This window comes from Somniosus microcephalus, chromosome 12, assembly GCF_052327205.1.
Source record: "Somniosus microcephalus isolate GS21.2 chromosome 12, FLI_Smic_1.0, whole genome shotgun sequence".
Taxonomy (NCBI): domain Eukaryota; kingdom Metazoa; phylum Chordata; class Chondrichthyes; order Squaliformes; family Somniosidae; genus Somniosus; species Somniosus microcephalus.
In genome coordinates this window covers 183,668,564-183,685,591 of record NC_140998.1, presented here as the reverse complement: position 1 = coordinate 183,685,591, position 17,028 = coordinate 183,668,564, and the positions used below count along the sequence as shown (strand labels likewise).

General features: G+C 45.3%; 1 protein-coding gene across 1 annotated transcript in view; it reads left to right on the top strand.

The window, feature by feature from the left end:
* The window catches only part of LOC147109754 (uncharacterized), a 135,038-nt gene that overhangs the window by 85,581 nt on the left and 32,429 nt on the right, over positions 1-17,028 (top strand). The gene's annotated exons all lie outside the window — the stretch shown is intronic.

Sequence of the window (17,028 nt, the reverse complement as noted above, 5' to 3'; positions counted from 1 at the left end):
AGAGTGAGTCTGAGAGAGACAGTGTGCGAGAGAGTGAGTCTGAGAGAGACAGTGTGTGAGAGAGTGAGTCTGAGAGACAGTGTGTGAGAGAGTGAGTCTGAGAGAGACAGTGTGTGAGAGAGTCTGAGAGAGGCAGTGTGTGTGAAAGTGAGTCTGAGAGAGACAGTGTGTGAGTGAGTGAGTCTGAGAGAGACAGTGTGTGAGAGTGAGTCTGGGAGAGACAGAGTGTGAGAGTGAGTCTGAGAGAGACAGAGTGTGAGAGAGTGAGTCTGAGAGAGACAGTATGTGAGAGAGTGAGTCTGAGAGAGACAGTGTGTGAGAGGGTGAGTCTGAGAGAGACAGTGTGTGAGAGAGTGAGTCTGAGAGGAACAGAGTGTGAGAGAGTGAGTCTGAGAGAGACAGTGTGTGAGAGAGAGAGTCTGAGAGAGACAGTGTGTGAGAGAGAGAGTCTGAGAGAGACAGTGTGTGAGAGAGTGAGTCTGAGAGAGACAGTGTGTGAGAGAGTGAGTCTGAGAGAGACAGTGTGTGAGAGAGTGAGTCTGAGAGAGACAGTGTGTGAGAGAGTGAGTCTGAGAGGAACAGAGTGTGAGAGAGTGAGTCTGAGAGAGACAGTGTGTGAGAGAGTGAGTCGGAGAGAGACAGAGTGTGAGAGTGAGTCTGAGAGAGACAGAGTGTGAGAGAGTGAGTCTGAGAGAGACAGTGTGTGAGAGAGTGAGTCTGAGAGAGACAGTGTGTGAGAGAGTGAGTCTGAGAGAGACAGTGTGTGAGAGAGTGAGTCTGAGAGAGACAGTTTGTGAGAGTGAGTCTGAGAGAGACAGTGTGTGAGAGAGTGAGTCTGAGAGAGACAGTGTGTGAGAGAGTGAGTCGGAGAGAGACAGAGTGTGAGAGTGAGTCTGAGAGAGACAGTGTGTGAGAGAGTGAGTCTGAGATAGACAGTGTGTGAGAGAGTGTGCCTGAGAGAGACAGTGTGTGAGAGAGTGAGTCTGAGAGGAACAGTGTGTGAGAGAGTGAGTCTGAGAGAGACAGTGTGTGAGAGAGAGAGTCTGAGAGAGACAGTGTCTGAGAGAGTGAGTCTGGGAGAGACAGTGTGTGAGAGAGTGAGTCTGAGAGAGAGTGTGTGAGAGAGTGAGTCTGAGAGAGACAGTGTTTGAGAGAGTGAGTCTGAGAGAGACAGTGTGTGAGAGAGTGAGTGTGAGAGAGACAGTGTGTGAGAGAGTGAGTCTGAGAGAGACAGTGTGTGAGAGTGAGTCTGAGAGAGACAGTTTGTGAGAGTGAGTCTGAGAGAGACAGTGTGCGAGAGAGTGAGTCTGAGAGAGACAGTGTGTGAGAGAGTGAGTCTGAGAGACAGTGTGTGAGAGAGTGAGTCTGAGAGAGACAGTGTGTGAGAGAGTCTGAGAGAGGCAGTGTGTGTGAAAGTGAGTCTGAGAGAGACAGTGTGTGAGTGAGTGAGTCTGAGAGAGAGTGTGTGAGAGAGTGAGTCTGAGAGAGACAGTGTGTGAGAGTGAGTCTGGGAGAGACAGAGTGTGAGAGTGAGTCTGAGAGAGACAGAGTGTGAGAGAGTGAGTCTGAGAGAGACAGTGTGTGAGAGAGTGAGTCTGAGAGAGACAGTGTGTGAGAGAGTGAGTCTGAGAGAGACAGTGTGTGAGAGAGTGAGTCTGAGAGGAACAGAGTGTGAGAGAGTGAGTCTGAGAGAGACAGTGTGTGAGAGAGAGAGTCTGAGAGAGACAGTGTGTGAGAGAGAGAGTCTGAGAGAGACAGTGTGTGAGAGAGTGAGTCTGAGAGAGACAGTGTGTGAGAGAGTGAGTCTGAGAGAGACAGTGTGTGAGAGAGTGAGTCTGAGAGGAACAGAGTGTGAGAGAGTGAGTCTGAGAGAGACAGTGTGTGAGAGAGTGAGTCGGAGAGAGACAGAGAACAGAAATGCATTTCCTCCTAAAATGCGAAAAATTCAACACATCAAGAAACATATTATTCAACAAGCTACGCCAAACAACCCCAGATTTCAAGGAATTGGATGATCTGTCAAAATTGAGATTAGTCCTAGGAGAAGGAGACAGACCATACCTTGGGGCCAAATATGTAACAACATGTCACAACCTGAGGACTGTTTAAAATTAAGACTGTTTAAAATTAATATTGAACGTACCAAATGAAGTACAAAGACTGTTTAAAATTAATATTGTTTAAAAGTAATATTGTATGTACCCAACAAATGTCAAATCGATTGACACCTACAGAATGTTGGAAAACTGTACCTTTTTGCTATGTAAGCTTTGGCAATATGGTTCTCTGTAAACTTTCATGCCAATAAAGCATTTTAATTGGAATTGGAATTGGAATTGGTGTGAGAGTGAGTCTGAGAGAGACAGAGTGTGAGAGAGAGAGTCTGAGAGAGACAGTGTGTGAGGGAGTGAGTCTGAGAGAGACAGTGTGTGAGAGAGTGAGTCTGAGAGAGACAGTGTGTGAGAGAGTGAGTCTGAGAGAGACAGAGTGTGAGAGAGAGAGTCTGAGAGAGACAGTGTGTGAGAGAGTGAGTCTGAGAGAGACAGAGTGTGAGAGAGAGAGTCTGAGAGAGACAGTGTGTGAGAGAGTGAGTCTGAGAGAGACAGTGTGTGAGAGAGTGAGTCTGAGATAGACAGTGTGTGAGAGAGAGAGAGTGTGAGAGAGAGAGTCTGAGAGAGACAGTGTGTGAGAGAGTGAGTCTGAGAGAGACAGTGTGTGAGAGAGTGAGTCTGAGAGAGACAGTTTGTGAGAGTGAGTCTGAGAGAGTCAGTGTGTGAGAGAGAGAGTCTGAGAGAGACAGTGTGTGAGAGAGTGAGTCTGAGAGAGACAGAGTGTGAGAGAGTCTGAGAGAGACAGTGTCTGAGAGAGTGAGTCTGGGAGAGACAGTGTGTGAGAGAGTGAGTCTGAGAGAGAGTGTGTGAGAGAGTGAGTCTGAGAGAGACAGTGTTTGAGAGAGTGAGTCTGAGAGAGACAGTGTGTGAGAGAGTCTGAGAGAGACAGTGTCTGAGAGAGTGAGTCTGAGAGAGACAGTGTGTGAGAGAGTGAGTCTGAGAGAGAGTGTGTGAGAGAGTGAGTCTGAGAGAGAGTGTGTGAGAGAGTGAGTCTGAGAGAGAGTGTGTGAGAGAGTGAGTCTGAGAGAGACAGTGTTTGAGAGAGTGAGTCTGAGAGAGACAGTGTGTGAGAGAGTGAGTGTGAGAGAGACAGTGTGTGAGAGAGTGAGTCTGAGAGAGACAGTGTGTGAGAGTGAGTCTGAGAGAGACAGTTTGTGAGAGTGAGTCTGAGAGAGACAGTGTGCGAGAGAGTGAGTCTGAGAGACAGTGTGTGAGAGAGTGAGTCTGAGAGAGAGTGTGTGAGAGAGTGAGTCTGAGAGAGTCAGTGTGCGAGAGAGTGAGTCTGAGAGAGACAGTGTGTGAGAGAGTGAGTCTGAGAGACAGTGTGTGAGAGAGTGAGTCTGAGAGAGACAGTGTGTGAGAGAGTCTGAGAGAGGCAGTGTGTGTGAAAGTGAGTCTGAGAGAGACAGTGTGTGAGTGAGTGAGTCTGAGAGAGACAGTGTGTGAGAGTGAGTCTGGGAGAGACAGAGTGTGAGAGTGAGTCTGAGAGAGACAGAGTGTGAGAGAGTGAGTCTGAGAGAGACAGTGTGTGAGAGAGTGAGTCTGAGAGAGACAGTGTGTGAGAGAGTGAGTCTGAGAGAGACAGTGTGTGAGAGAGTGAGTCTGAGAGGAACAGAGTGTGAGAGAGTGAGTCTGAGAGAGACAGTGTGTGAGAGAGAGAGTCTGAGAGAGACAGTGTGTGAGAGAGAGAGTCTGAGAGAGACAGTGTGTGAGAGAGTGAGTCTGAGAGAGACAGTGTGTGAGAGAGTGAGTCTGAGAGGAACAGAGTGTGAGAGAGTGAGTCTGAGAGAGACAGTGTGTGAGAGAGTGAGTCGGAGAGAGACAGAGTGTGAGAGTGAGTCTGAGAGAGACAGAGTGTGAGAGAGAGAGTCTGAGAGAGACAGTGTGTGAGGGAGTGAGTCTGAGAGAGACAGTGTGTGAGAGAGTGAGTCTGAGAGAGACAGTGTGTGAGAGAGTGAGTCTGAGAGAGACAGTTTGTGAGAGTGAGTCTGAGAGAGACAGTGTGTGAGAGAGTGAGTCTGAGAGAGACAGTGTGTGAGAGAGTGAGTCTGAGATAGACAGTGTGTGAGAGAGTGTGCCTGAGAGAGACAGTGTGAGAGAATGAGTCTGAGAGACAGTGTGTGAGAGAGTGAGTCTGAGAGAGACAGTGTGTGAGAGAGTCTGAGAGAGACAGTGTCTGAGAGAGTGAGTCTGGGAGAGACAGTGTGTGAGAGAGTGAGTCTGAGAGAGAGTGTGTGAGAGAGTGAGTCTGAGAGAGACAGTGTTTGAGAGAGTGAGTCTGAGAGAGACAGTGTGTGAGAGAGTGAGTCTGAGAGAGACAGTGTGTGAGAGTGAGTCTGAGAGAGACAGTTTGTGAGAGTGAGTCTGAGAGAGACAGTGTGCGAGAGAGTGAGTCTGAGAGAGACAGTGTGTGAGAGAGTGAGTCTGAGAGACAGTGTGTGAGAGAGTGAGTCTGAGAGAGACAGTGTGTGAGAGTGAGTCTGAGAGAGACAGTTTGTGAGAGTGAGTCTGAGAGAGACAGTGTGCGAGAGAGTGAGTCTGAGAGAGACAGTGTGTGAGAGAGTGAGTCTGAGAGACAGTGTGTGAGAGAGTGAGTCTGAGAGAGACAGTGTGTGAGAGAGAGTCTGAGAGAGACAGAGTGTGAGAGAGTGAGTCTGAGAGAGACAGTGTGTGTAAGAGTGAGTCTGAGAGAAGCAGTGTGCGAGAGAGTGAGTCTGAGAGAGACAGTGTGTGAGAGAGATATCTGGTGCCAAGGACTAATCTCCCCCATGTATAAAAGTGGAAACAAATCAGACCCAAATAACTACCGCGGCATCTGTGTCAACAGTTGTCTAGGGAAGTTATTCTGCAGTATTCTAAATAGTAGATTACTTGATTTTCTTAACAAACATAATATCCTCAGAAAAAACCAAATAGGCTTTCTTCCAAAACACCGCACCGCCGACCATATCTATACCCTTCAGACCCTCATTGAAAAACATATACACCAAACAAAAAATGGGAAAATATTCGCCTGTTTCATCGACTTCAAGAAAGCCTTTGACTCTATATGGCACGAAGGGCTCCATTATAAACTTCTTCAGTGTGGAATAGGGGGCAAAGTCTATGACCTTATTAAATCAATGAATCTGAAAAACAAATGCGGGGTCAAAATTGGAGACAAACGCACCGATTTCTTCACCCAGAGAAGAGGCGTCCGGCAGGGCTGCAATTTGAGCCCGACCCTGTTCAACATATACATAAATGAATTAGCAGACACGCTGGAGCAAAGCGAGTCACCAGGTCTCCGTCTCCTGGATGGAGAAGTGAAGTCCCTGTTCTATGCGGACGACCTGGTTCTGCTGTCTCCCACAGAACAGGGATTACAGCAACAACTAGACCTACTCGACAAATACTGCCAAAATTGGGCTCTAACAGTAAATCTAAAGAAAACCAACATCATGATTTTTCAAAAAAGACCCAGATGTCAGGAAAACAAATACCAGTTTACCCTCAGTGATACCACTATAGGACACACTATGAGCTACACCTACCTTGGTCTAACTATTACAGCATCAGGGAGCTTCAGCATAGCAGTGAATGCACTAAAAGAAAAAGCCCGAAGAGCCCTATATGCAATAAAAAGAAAATTCTACAACATCCAAATCCCAATCAAAATCTGGCTCAAAATATTTGACAGCATAATCCTGCCCATTGCACTGTACGGTAGTGAAGTATGGGGCCCGCTAAATCACCAAAGCTACACTAAATGGGAAAAACACACAATAGAAGCCCTACATGCAGAATTCTGCCGAAGCATCCTTCGTACCCAAAGAAAAACGCCAACAAATGCATGCAGAGCCGAACTAGGCAGATACCCACTGATAATAAACATCCAAAAACGAGCACTAAACTTCCTAAATCACCTCAAATCTAGCTCCCCAGACACCCTTCATTTCAAAGCCTTTCAGACCCAAGAGCTAAACCCAGAAAAGAGTCCCCTGAGTCAGCTGCTACTGAAACTAAGTACTCAGCCGGACCCTGACCAGCCCCAGACCAACACAGCCGTCCAAACACCAATCCGAGTGAACCAAATCATTAAAAAATGCAAAGAAACCTACCTGGAACATTGGAACAAAATAACCGAAAGCCAAAGCAGATTAGAATGTTACCGGGCCCTAAAAAGAGAATATAAACTGGCAGACTACCTCACGACCATCAGAGACACAAAACAGAGACAGACCCTCCCCAGGTACAGACTAAGCGACCACCAACTGGAAATTGAAAAAGGCAGATACAAGAAATCCTGGCAGCCTAGAGAGAATAGAATATGCGATCAATGTCTGGCTGGCGAGGTTGAAACAGAAATGCATTTCCTCCTAAAATGCGAAAAATTCAACACATCAAGAAACATATTATTCAACAAGCTAAGCCAAACAACCCCAGATTTCAAGGAATTGGATGATCTGTCAAAATTGAGATTAGTCCTAGGAGAAGGAGACAGACCATACCTTGGGGCCAAATATGTAACAACATGTCACAACCTGAGGACTGTTTAAAAGTAAGACTGTTTAAAATTAATATTGAACGTACCAAATGAAGTAGAAAGACTGTTTAAAATTAATATTGTTTAAAAGTAATATTGTATGTACCCAACAAATGTCAAATCGATTGACACCTGCAGAATGTTGGAAAACTGTACCTTTTTGCTATGTAAGCTTTGGCAATATGGTTCTCTGTAAACTTTCATGCCAATAAAGCATTTGAATTGAATTGAATTGAATTGAATTGAGTCTGAGAGACAGTGTGTGCGAGAGTGAGTCTGAGAGAGACAGTGTGTGCGAGAGTGAGTCTGAGAGAGACAGTGTGTGAGAGAGTGAGTCTGGGAGAGACAGTGTGTGAGAGAGTGAGTCTGGGAGAGACAGTGTGTGAGAGAGTGAGTCTGAGAGAGACAGTGTGTGAGAGAGTGAGTCTGAGAGAGACAGTGTGTGAGAGAGTGAGTCTGAGAGAGACAGTGTGTGAGAGAGTGAGTCTGGGAGAGACACTGTGTGAGAGAGTGAGTCTGAGAGAGACAGTGTGTGAGAGAGTGAGTCTGAGAGAGACAGTGTGTGAGAGAGTGAGTCTGAGAGAGACAGTGTGTGAGAGAGTGAGTTTGAGAGAGACAGTGTGTGAGAGAGTGAGTCTGAGAGAGACAGTGTGTGAGAGTGAGTCTGAGAGAGACTGTGTGAGAGTGAGTCTGAGAGTGTGTGAGAGAGTGAGTCTGAGAGAGACAGTGAGTGAGAGTGAGTCTGAGAGAGACAGTGTGTGAGAGAGTGAGTCTGAGAGAGACAGTGTGTGAGTGAGTGAGTCTGAGAGAGTGTGTGAGAGTGTGTCTGAGAGAGACAGTGTGTGAGAGAGTGAGTCTGAGAGAGAGTGTGTGAGAGAGTGAGTCTGAGAGACAGTGTGTGAGAGAGTGAGTCTGAGAGAGACAGTGTGTGAGAGAGTGAGTCTGAGAGAGACAGTGTGTGAGAGAGTGAGTCTGAGAGAGACAGTGTGTGTGAGAGTGAGTCTGAGAGAGAGTGTGTGAGAGAGTGAGTCTGAGAGAGACTGTGTGTGAGAGAGTGTGATTCTGAGAGAGACAGTGTGTGAGAGTGAGTCTGAGAGAGACAGTGTGTGAGAGAGTGAGTCTGAGAGAGACAGTGTGTGAGAGAGTGAGTCTGAGAGAGACAGTCTGTGAGAGAGTGAGTCTGAGAGAGACAGTCTGTGAGAGAGTGAGTCTGAGAGAGACAGTGTGTGAGAGAGTGAGTCTGAGAGAGACAGTGTGTGAGAGAGTGAGTCTGAGAGACAGTCTGTGAGAGAGAGAGTCTGAGAGAGACAGTGTGAGAGAGAGTGTCTGAGAGAGACAGTGTGTGAGAGAGTGAGTCTGAGAGAGACAGTGTGTGAGAAAGTGAGTCTGAGAGAGACAGTGTGTGAGAGAGTGAGTCTGTGAGAGACTGTGTGAGATAGTGAGTCTGAGAAAGACAGTGTGTGAGTGAGTGAGTCTGAGACTAATAATCACTATCCAAAAAAGAGCCACCAAATTTTGGAATCACCTACAAATGAGCAATCCCCAATGCTATCACTACGACGCCCTGAAATGCCAAGAGCTGACAATAAAGAAGAATACCCTCAGTCAACTAGTCCTGGGACTCAGTGAAGTAACTACTAACAATACTAACAATAACCAGCCCCAGGACAGTGACAGGGTAACACAAAGAATTCGACCCAACACAATCGTCGCTAAGCAAAAGGAAAAATATCTGACATATTGGGCAGAAACAACAAAAACCCAAAGCAAACTCAATTGCTACTTGGCCCTAAACAGACAATACAACATAGCTGATTACCTGACCATGGTAAAGGATAACAAACTGAGAAGAACCTTGACAAGGTACAGACTTAGCGAACATAGCCTAGCGATCGAAAAAGGCAGACACAGGCAGACCAGGCTACCAAGAGAAGACAGGATATGCTCTCACTGCAGTCAGGGAGTAGTGGAGACAGAGATGCACTTCCTCACAGCCTGCGGAAAATATCAGGGCATCAGGGAGAATTTCTACCAAAAATTCTCACAAATATGCCCTGATTTCAGAAATCTGAATGACAACCAAAAACTCCCATTCCTACTGGGAGAGGAGAGAAGCTGTATAACACTGGCGGCACACTATGTTACAGCTTGCCATGAACAGAGGGACAACCAGTAAACTAAGAAGAGAATATATATAAACAATGCGAATGTATATTTATACACTCAGGGATACACCTGTTTATACACTGTATGAATAGAACTGCGTTTATGTGCTAAACCATAAATGTATTTTGATGCTTTGGCAACATAAGATGTAACTTATCATGCCAATAAAGCGATTTGAATTGTGAAATTGTGAATTGAGAGAGATTGGGAGTGTGAGAGAGAGAGAGATTGGGAGTGAGAGAGAGAGAGAGATTGGGAGTGTGAGAGAGAGAGAGATTGGGAGTGTAAATCGATTGACACCTACAGAATGTTGGAAAACTGTACCTTTTTGCTATGTAAGCTTTGGCAATATGGTTCTCTGTAAACTTTCATGCCAATAAAGCATTTGAACTGAGAACTGAACTGAGAGAACTGAGAGAGAGACAGAGAGAGAGAGAGAGAGATAGAGAGAGACAGAGAGAGAGATAGAGAGAGAGACATAGAGAGAGAGAGAGAGAGACAGAGAGAGAGAGAGACTGAGAGAGAGAGAGAGAGAGACAGAGAGATAGAGAGACAGAGAGAGAGAGAGAGAGAGAGACAGAGAGAGACATAGATACACAAAACAGAGACAGACCCTCACCAGGTACAGACTAAGCGACCACCAACTGGAAATTGAAAAAGGCAGATACAAGAAATCCTGGCAGCCTAGAGAGAATAGAATATGCGATCAATGTCTGGCTGGCGATGTTGAAACAGAAATGCATTTCCTCCTAAAATGCGAAAAATTCAACACATCAAGAAACATATTATTCAACAAGCTAAGCCAAACAACCCCAGATTTCAAGGAATTGGATGACCTGTCAAAATTGAGATTAGTCCTAGGAGAAGGAGACAGACCATACCTAGGGGCCAAATATGTAACAACATGTCACAACCTGAGGACTGTTTAAAAGTAAGACTGTTTAAAATTAATATTGAACGTACCAAATGAAGTAGAAAGACTGTTTAAAATTAATATTGTTTAAAAGTAATATTGTATGTACCCAACAAATGTCAAATCGATTGACACCTACAGAATGTTGGAAAACTGTACTTTTTTGCTATGTAAGCTTTGGCAATATGGTTCTCTGTAAACTTTCATGCCAATAAAGCATTTGAATTGAATTGAATTGAATTGATAGAGACAGAGAGAGACAGAAATGCATTTCCTCCTAAAATGCGAAAAATTCAACACATCAAGAAACATATTATTCAACAAGCTAAGCCAAACAACCCCAGATTTCAAGGAATTGGATGACCTGTCAAAATTGAGATTAGTCCTGGGAGAAGGAGACAGACCATACCTTGGGGCCAAATATGTAACAACATGTCACAACCTGAGGACTGTTTCAAATTAAGACTGTTTAAAATTAATATTGAACGTACCAAATGAAGTACAAAGACTGTTTAAAATTAATATTGTTTAAAAGTAATATTGTATGTACCCAACAAATGTCAAATCGATTGACACCTACAGAATGTTTGAAAATGTACTTTTTGCTATGTAAGCTTTGGCAATATGGTTCTCTGTAAACTTTCATGCCAATAAAGCATTTGAATTTGGAATTTGGAATTTGGTGTGAGAGAGATTGGGAGTGTGAGAGAGAGAGAGATTGGGAGTGTGAGAGAGAGAGATTGGGAGTGAGAGAGAGAGAGAGATTGGGAGTGTGAGAGAGAGAGATTGGGAGTGAGAGAGAGAGAGACATTGGGAGTGTGAGAGAGAGAGACTGGGAGTGTGAGAGAGATAGATTGGGAGTGTGAGAGAGAGAGAGATTGGGAGTGTGAGAGAGAGACAGATTGGGAGTGTGTGAGAGAGAGAGATTGGGAGTGTGAGAGAGAGAGATTGGGAGAGAGAGAGAGAGAGATTGGGAGTGAGAGAGAGAGAGATTGGGAGTGTGAGAGAGAGAGAGATTGGGAGTGTGAGAGAGAGAGAGATTGGGAGTGTGAGAGAGAGAGAGATTGGGAGTGTGAGAGAGAGAGAGACTATTACAGCATCAGGGAGCTTCAGCATAGCAGTGAATGCACTAAAAGAAAAAGCCCGAAGAGCCCTATATGCAATAAAAAGAAAATTCTACAACATCCAAATCCCAATCAAAATCTGGCTCAAAATATTTGACAGCATAATCCTGCCCATTGCACTGTACGGTAGTGAAGTATGGGGCCCGCTAAATCACCAAAGCTACACTAAATGGGAAAAACATACAATAGAAGCCCTACATGCAGAATTCTGCCGAAGCATCCTTCGCACCCAAAGGAAAACGCCAACAAATGCATGCAGAGCCGAACTAGGCAGATACCCACTGATAATAAACATCCAAAAACGAGCACTAAACTTCCTAAATCACCTCAAATCTAGCTCCCCAGACACCCTTCATTTCAAAGCCTTTCAGACCCAAGAGCTAAACCCAGAAAAGAGTCCCCTGAGTCAGCTGCTACGGAAACTAAGTACTCAGCCGGACCCTGACCAGCCCCAGACCAACACAGCCGTCCAAACACCAATCCGAGTGAACCAAATCATTAAAAAATGCAAAGAAACCTACCTGGAACATTGGAACAAAATAACCGAAAGCCAAAGCAGATTAGAATGTTACCGGGCCCTAAAAAGAGAATATAAACTGGCAGACTACCTCACGACCATCAGAGACACAAAACAGAGACAGACCCTCACCAGGTACAGACTAAGCGACCACCAACTGGAAATTGAAAAAGGCAGATACAAGAAATCCTGGCAGCCTAGAGAGAATAGAATATGCGATCAATGTCTGGCTGGCGAGGTTGAAACAGAAATGCATTTCCTCCTAAAATGCGAAAAATTCAACACATCAAGAAACATATTATTCAACAAGCTAAGCCAAACAACCCCAGATTTCAAGGAATTGGATGATCTGTCAAAATTGAGATTAGTCCTAGGAGAAGGAGACAGACCATACCTTGGGGCCAAATATGTAACAACATGTCACAACCTGAGGACTGTTTAAAATTAAGACTGTTTAAAATTAATATTGAACGTACCAAATGAAGTACAAAGACTGTTTAAAATTAATATTGTTTAAAAGTAATATTGTATGTACCCAACAAATGTCAAATCGATTGACACCTACAGAATGTTGGAAAACTGTACCTTTTTGCTATGTAAGCTTTGGCAATATGGTTCTCTGTAAACTTTCATGCCAATAAAGCATTTTAATTGGAATTGGAATTGGACTACCTCACGACCATCAGAGACACAAAACAGAGACAGACCCTCACCAGGTACAGACTAAGCGACCACCAACTGGAAATTGAAAAAGGCAGATACAAGAAATTCTGGCAGCCTAGAGAGAATAGAATATGCGATCAATGTCTGGCTGGCGAGGTTGAAACAGAAATGCATTTCCTCCTAAAATGCGAAAAATTCAACACATCAAGAAACATATTATTCAACAAGCTAAGCCAAACAACCCCAGATTTCAAGGAATTGGATGATCTGTCAAAATTGAGATTAGTCCTAGGAGAAGGAGACAGACCATACCTTGGGGCCAAATATGTAACAACATGTCACAACCTGAGGACTGTTTAAAAGTAAGACTGTTTAAAATTAATATTGAACGTACCAAATGAAGTAGAAAGACTGTTTAAAATTAATATTGTTTAAAAGTAATATTGTATGTACCCAACAAATGTCAAATCGATTGACACCTACAGAATGTTGGAAAACTGTACCTTTTTGCTATGTAAGCTTTGGCAATATGGTTCTCTGTAAACTTTCATGCCAATAAAGCATTTGAACTGAACTGAACTGAACTGTGTGAGAGAGAGAGAGATTGGGAGTGAGAGAGAGAGAGAGATTGGGAGTGTGAGAGAGAGAGAGAGATTGGGAGTGTGTGAGAGAGAGAGATTGGGAGTGTGAGAGAGAGAGATTGGGAGTGTGAGAGAGAGAGAGATTCTCTCAGTTCAGTTCAGTTCAGTTCAGTTCAAATGCTTTATTGGCATGAAAGTTTACAGAGAACCATATTGCCAAAGCTTACATAGCAAAAAGGTACAGTTTTCCAACATTCTGTAGGTGTCAATCGATTTGACATTTGTTGGGTATATACAATATTACTTTTAAACAATATTAATTTTAAACAGTCTTTCTACTTCATTTGGTACGTTCAATATTATTTTAAACAGTCTTACTTTTAAACAGTCCTCAGGTTGTGACATGTTGTTACATATTTAGCCCCAAGGTATGGTCTGTCTCCTTCTCCTAGGACTAATCTCAATTTTGACAGATCATCCAATTCCTTGAAATCTGGGGTTGTTTGGCTTAGCTTGTTGAATAATATGTTCTTGATGTGTTGAATTTTCGCATTTTAGAGGAAATGCATTTCTGTTTCAACCTCGCCAGCCAGACATTGATCGCATATTCTATTCTCTCTAGGCTGCCAGGATTTCTTGTATCTGCCTTTTTCAATTTCCAGTTGGTGGTCGCTTAGTCTGTACCTGGTGAGGTCTCTCTCTCTCTCACTCCCAATCTCTCTCTCACACTCCAATCTCTCTCTCTCACACTCCCAATCTCTCTCTCTCACCTCCCAATCTCTCTCTCTCACGCTCCCAATCTCTCTCCTCTCGCACTCCCAACTCTCTCTCACACTCCCAATCTCTCTCTCTCACACTCCCAATCTCTCTCTCTCTCACCTCCCAATCTCTCTCTCACTCACCTCCCAATCTCTCTCTCTCTCGCACTCCCCAATCTCTCTCTCACACTCCCAATCTCTCTCTCTCTCACACTCCCAATCTCTCTCTCTCACACTCCCAATCTCTCTCTCTCTCACACTCCCAATCTCTCTCTCTCACACTCCCAATCACTCACTCTCTCACACTCCCAATCACTCTCTCTCACACTCCCAATCTCTCTCTCTCACACTCCCAATCTCTCTCTCTCTCACACTCCCAATCTCTCTCTCTCTCACACTCCCAATCTCTCTCCTCTCACACTCCCAATCTCTCTCTCTCACACTCCCAATCTCTCCTCCTCTCACACTCCCAGTCTCTCTCTCTCACACTCCCAATCTCTCTCCCACTCACACTCCCAATCTCTCTCTATCTCACACTCCCAAACTCTCTCTCTCTCACACTCCCATCTCTCTTCTCGCACACCCCAATCTCTCTCTATCTCACACTCCCAATCTCTCTCTCTCTCTCACACTCCCAATTCTCTCTCTCACACTCCCAATCTCTCTCTCTCACACTCACAGTCTCTCTCTCTCTCACACTCCCAATCTCTCTTCTCACACTCCCAGTCTCTCTCCCTCTCACACTCCCAATCTCTCTCTATCTCACACTCCCAATCTCTCTCTCTCTCTCACACTCCCAATGTCTCTCTCTCACACTCCCAATCTCTCTCTCTCACACTCACAGTCTCTCTTCTCTCACACTCCCAAACTCTCTCTCTCTCACAATCCCACCTCTCTCTCTCTCACACCCAATCTCCCTCCTCTCACTCCCAATCTCTCTCTCTCTCACTCCCAATCTCTCTCTCTCACACTCCCAAACTCCACTCACTCACACTCCCAATTTCTCTCTCTCACACTCCCAATTCTCTCTCTCACACACCCAATCTCTCTCTCTCACACTCCCAATCTCTCTCTCTCTCACACTCCCAACCTCTCTCTCTCAGTCCCAATCTCTCTCTCCTCACACACACCCAATCTCTCTCTCTCACACTCCCAATCTCTCCCTCTCTCACACTCCCAATCTCTCTCTCTCACTCCCAATCTCACTCTCACACTCCCAATCTCTCTCTCTCACACTCCCAATCTCTCTCTCTCACACTCCCAATCTCTCTCTCTCTCACACTCCCAATCACTCTCTCTCTCACACTCCCAATCTCTCTCTCTCACACTCCCAATCTCTCGCTCTCTCACACTCCCAACTCATCTCACACTCCCAATCTCTCTCTCTCTCACACTCCCAGTCTCTCTCTCTCACTCCCAATTTCTCTCTCTCACTCCCAGTCTCTCTCTCTCTCACTCCCAATCTCTCTCTCTCTCACACTCATAGTCTCTCTCTCTGACTCCCAATCTCTCTCTCTCTCACACTCCCAATCTCTCTCTCTCACACTCCCAATCTCTCTCTCTCACACTCCCAATCTCTCTCTCTCTCACACTCCCAATCTCTCTCTCTCTCACACTCCCAATCTCTCTCTGACTCCCAATCTCTCTCTCTCACACTCCCAGTCTCTCTCTCACACTCCCAGTCTCTCTCTCACACACTCCCAATCTCTCTCTCTCACTCCCAATCTCTCTCTCACACTCCCAGTCTCTCTCTCTCACACAGTCCCAATCTCTCTCTCTCTCACACTCCCAATCTCTCTCTCACACTCCCAATCTCTCTCTCTCACACACTCCCAATCTCTCTCTCACACTCCCAATCTCTCTCTCACACTCCCAGTCTCTCTCTCTCACACACTCCCAATCTCTCTCTCTCTCACTCCCAATCTCTCTCTCTCACACTCCCAATCTCTCTCTCTCACACACTCCCAATCTCTCTCTCTCACACACTCCCAATCTCTCTCTCTCACACACTCCCAATCTCTCTCTCTCTCACACTCCCAGTCTCTCTCTCTCACACTCCCAGTCTCTCTCTCTCACACTCCCAATCTCTCTCTCTCACACACTCCCAATCTCTCTCTCTCTCACACTCCCAATCTCTCTCTCTCTCACACTCCCAATCTCTCTCTCTCTCACACTCCCAATCTCTCTCTCTCTCACACTCCCAGTCTCTCTTTCTCACACTCCCAGTCTCTCTCCCTCTCACACTCCCAATCTCTCTCCCTCTCTCACACTCCCAATGTCTCTCTCTCACACTCCCAATCTCTCTCTCTCACACTCACAGTCTCTCTTTCTCTCACACTCCCAAACTCTCTCTCTCTGACACTCCCACTCTCTCTCTCTCTCACTCCCAATCTCCCTCTCTCTCACTCCCAATCTCTCTCTCTCTCACACTCCCAATCTCTCTCTCTCACACTCCCAATCTCTCTCTCTCTCACACTCCCAATTTCTCTCTCTCACTCCCAATTTCTCTCTCTCACACTCCCAATCTCTCTCTCTCACACTCCCAATCTCTCTCTCTCACACTCCCAATCTCTCTCTCTCTCACACTCCCAACCTCTCTCTCTCAGTCCCAATCTCTCTCTCTCTCACACTCCCAATCTCTCTCTCTCACACTCCCAATCTCTCCCTCTCTCACACTCAATTCACAATTCACAATTCAGATCGCTTTATTGGCATGATAAGTTACATCTTATGTTGCCAAAGCATCAAAATACATTTATGGTTTAGCACATAAACGCAGTTCTATTCATACAGTGTATAAACAGGTATATCCCTGAGTGTATAAATATACATTTGCATTGTTTATATATATTATTTTCTTAGTTTACTGGTTGTCCCTCTGTTCATGGCAAGCTGTAACATAGTGTGCCGCCAGTGTTACACAGCTTCTCTCCTCTCCCAGTAGGAATGGGAGTTTTTGGTTGTCATTCAGATTTCTGAAATCAGGGCATATTTGTGAGAATTTTTGGTAGAAATTCTCCCTGATGCCCTGATATTTTCCACAGGCTGTGAGGAAGTGCATCTCTGTCTCCACCACTCCCTGACTGCAGTGAGAGCATATCCTGTCCTCCCAATCTCTCTCTCTCACACTCCCAACCTCTCTCTCACACTCCCAATCTCTCTCTCTCTCACACTCCCAATCTCTCTCTCTCTCACACTCCCAATCTCATCTCACACTCCCAATCTCTCTCTCTCTCACACTCCCAGTCTCTCTCTCTCACTCCCAATTTCTCTCTCTCACTCCCAGTCTCTCTCTCTCTCACTCCCAATCTCTCTCTCTCTCACACTCATAGTCTCTCTCTCTGACTCCCAATCTCTCTCTCTCTCACACTCCCAATCTCTCTCTCTCACACTCCCAATCTCTCTCTCTCACACTCCCAATCTCTCTCTCTCTCACACTCCCAATCTCTCTCTCTCTCACACTCCCAATCTCTCTCTGACTCCCAATCTCTCTCTCTCACACTCCCAGTCTCTCTCTCACACTCCCAGTCTCTCTCTCACACACTCCCAATCTCTCTCTCTCACACTCCCAATCTCTCTCTCACACTCCCAGTCTCTCTCTCTCACACAGTCCCAATCTCTCTCTCTCTCACACTCCCAATCTCTCTCTCACACTCCCAATCTCTCTCTC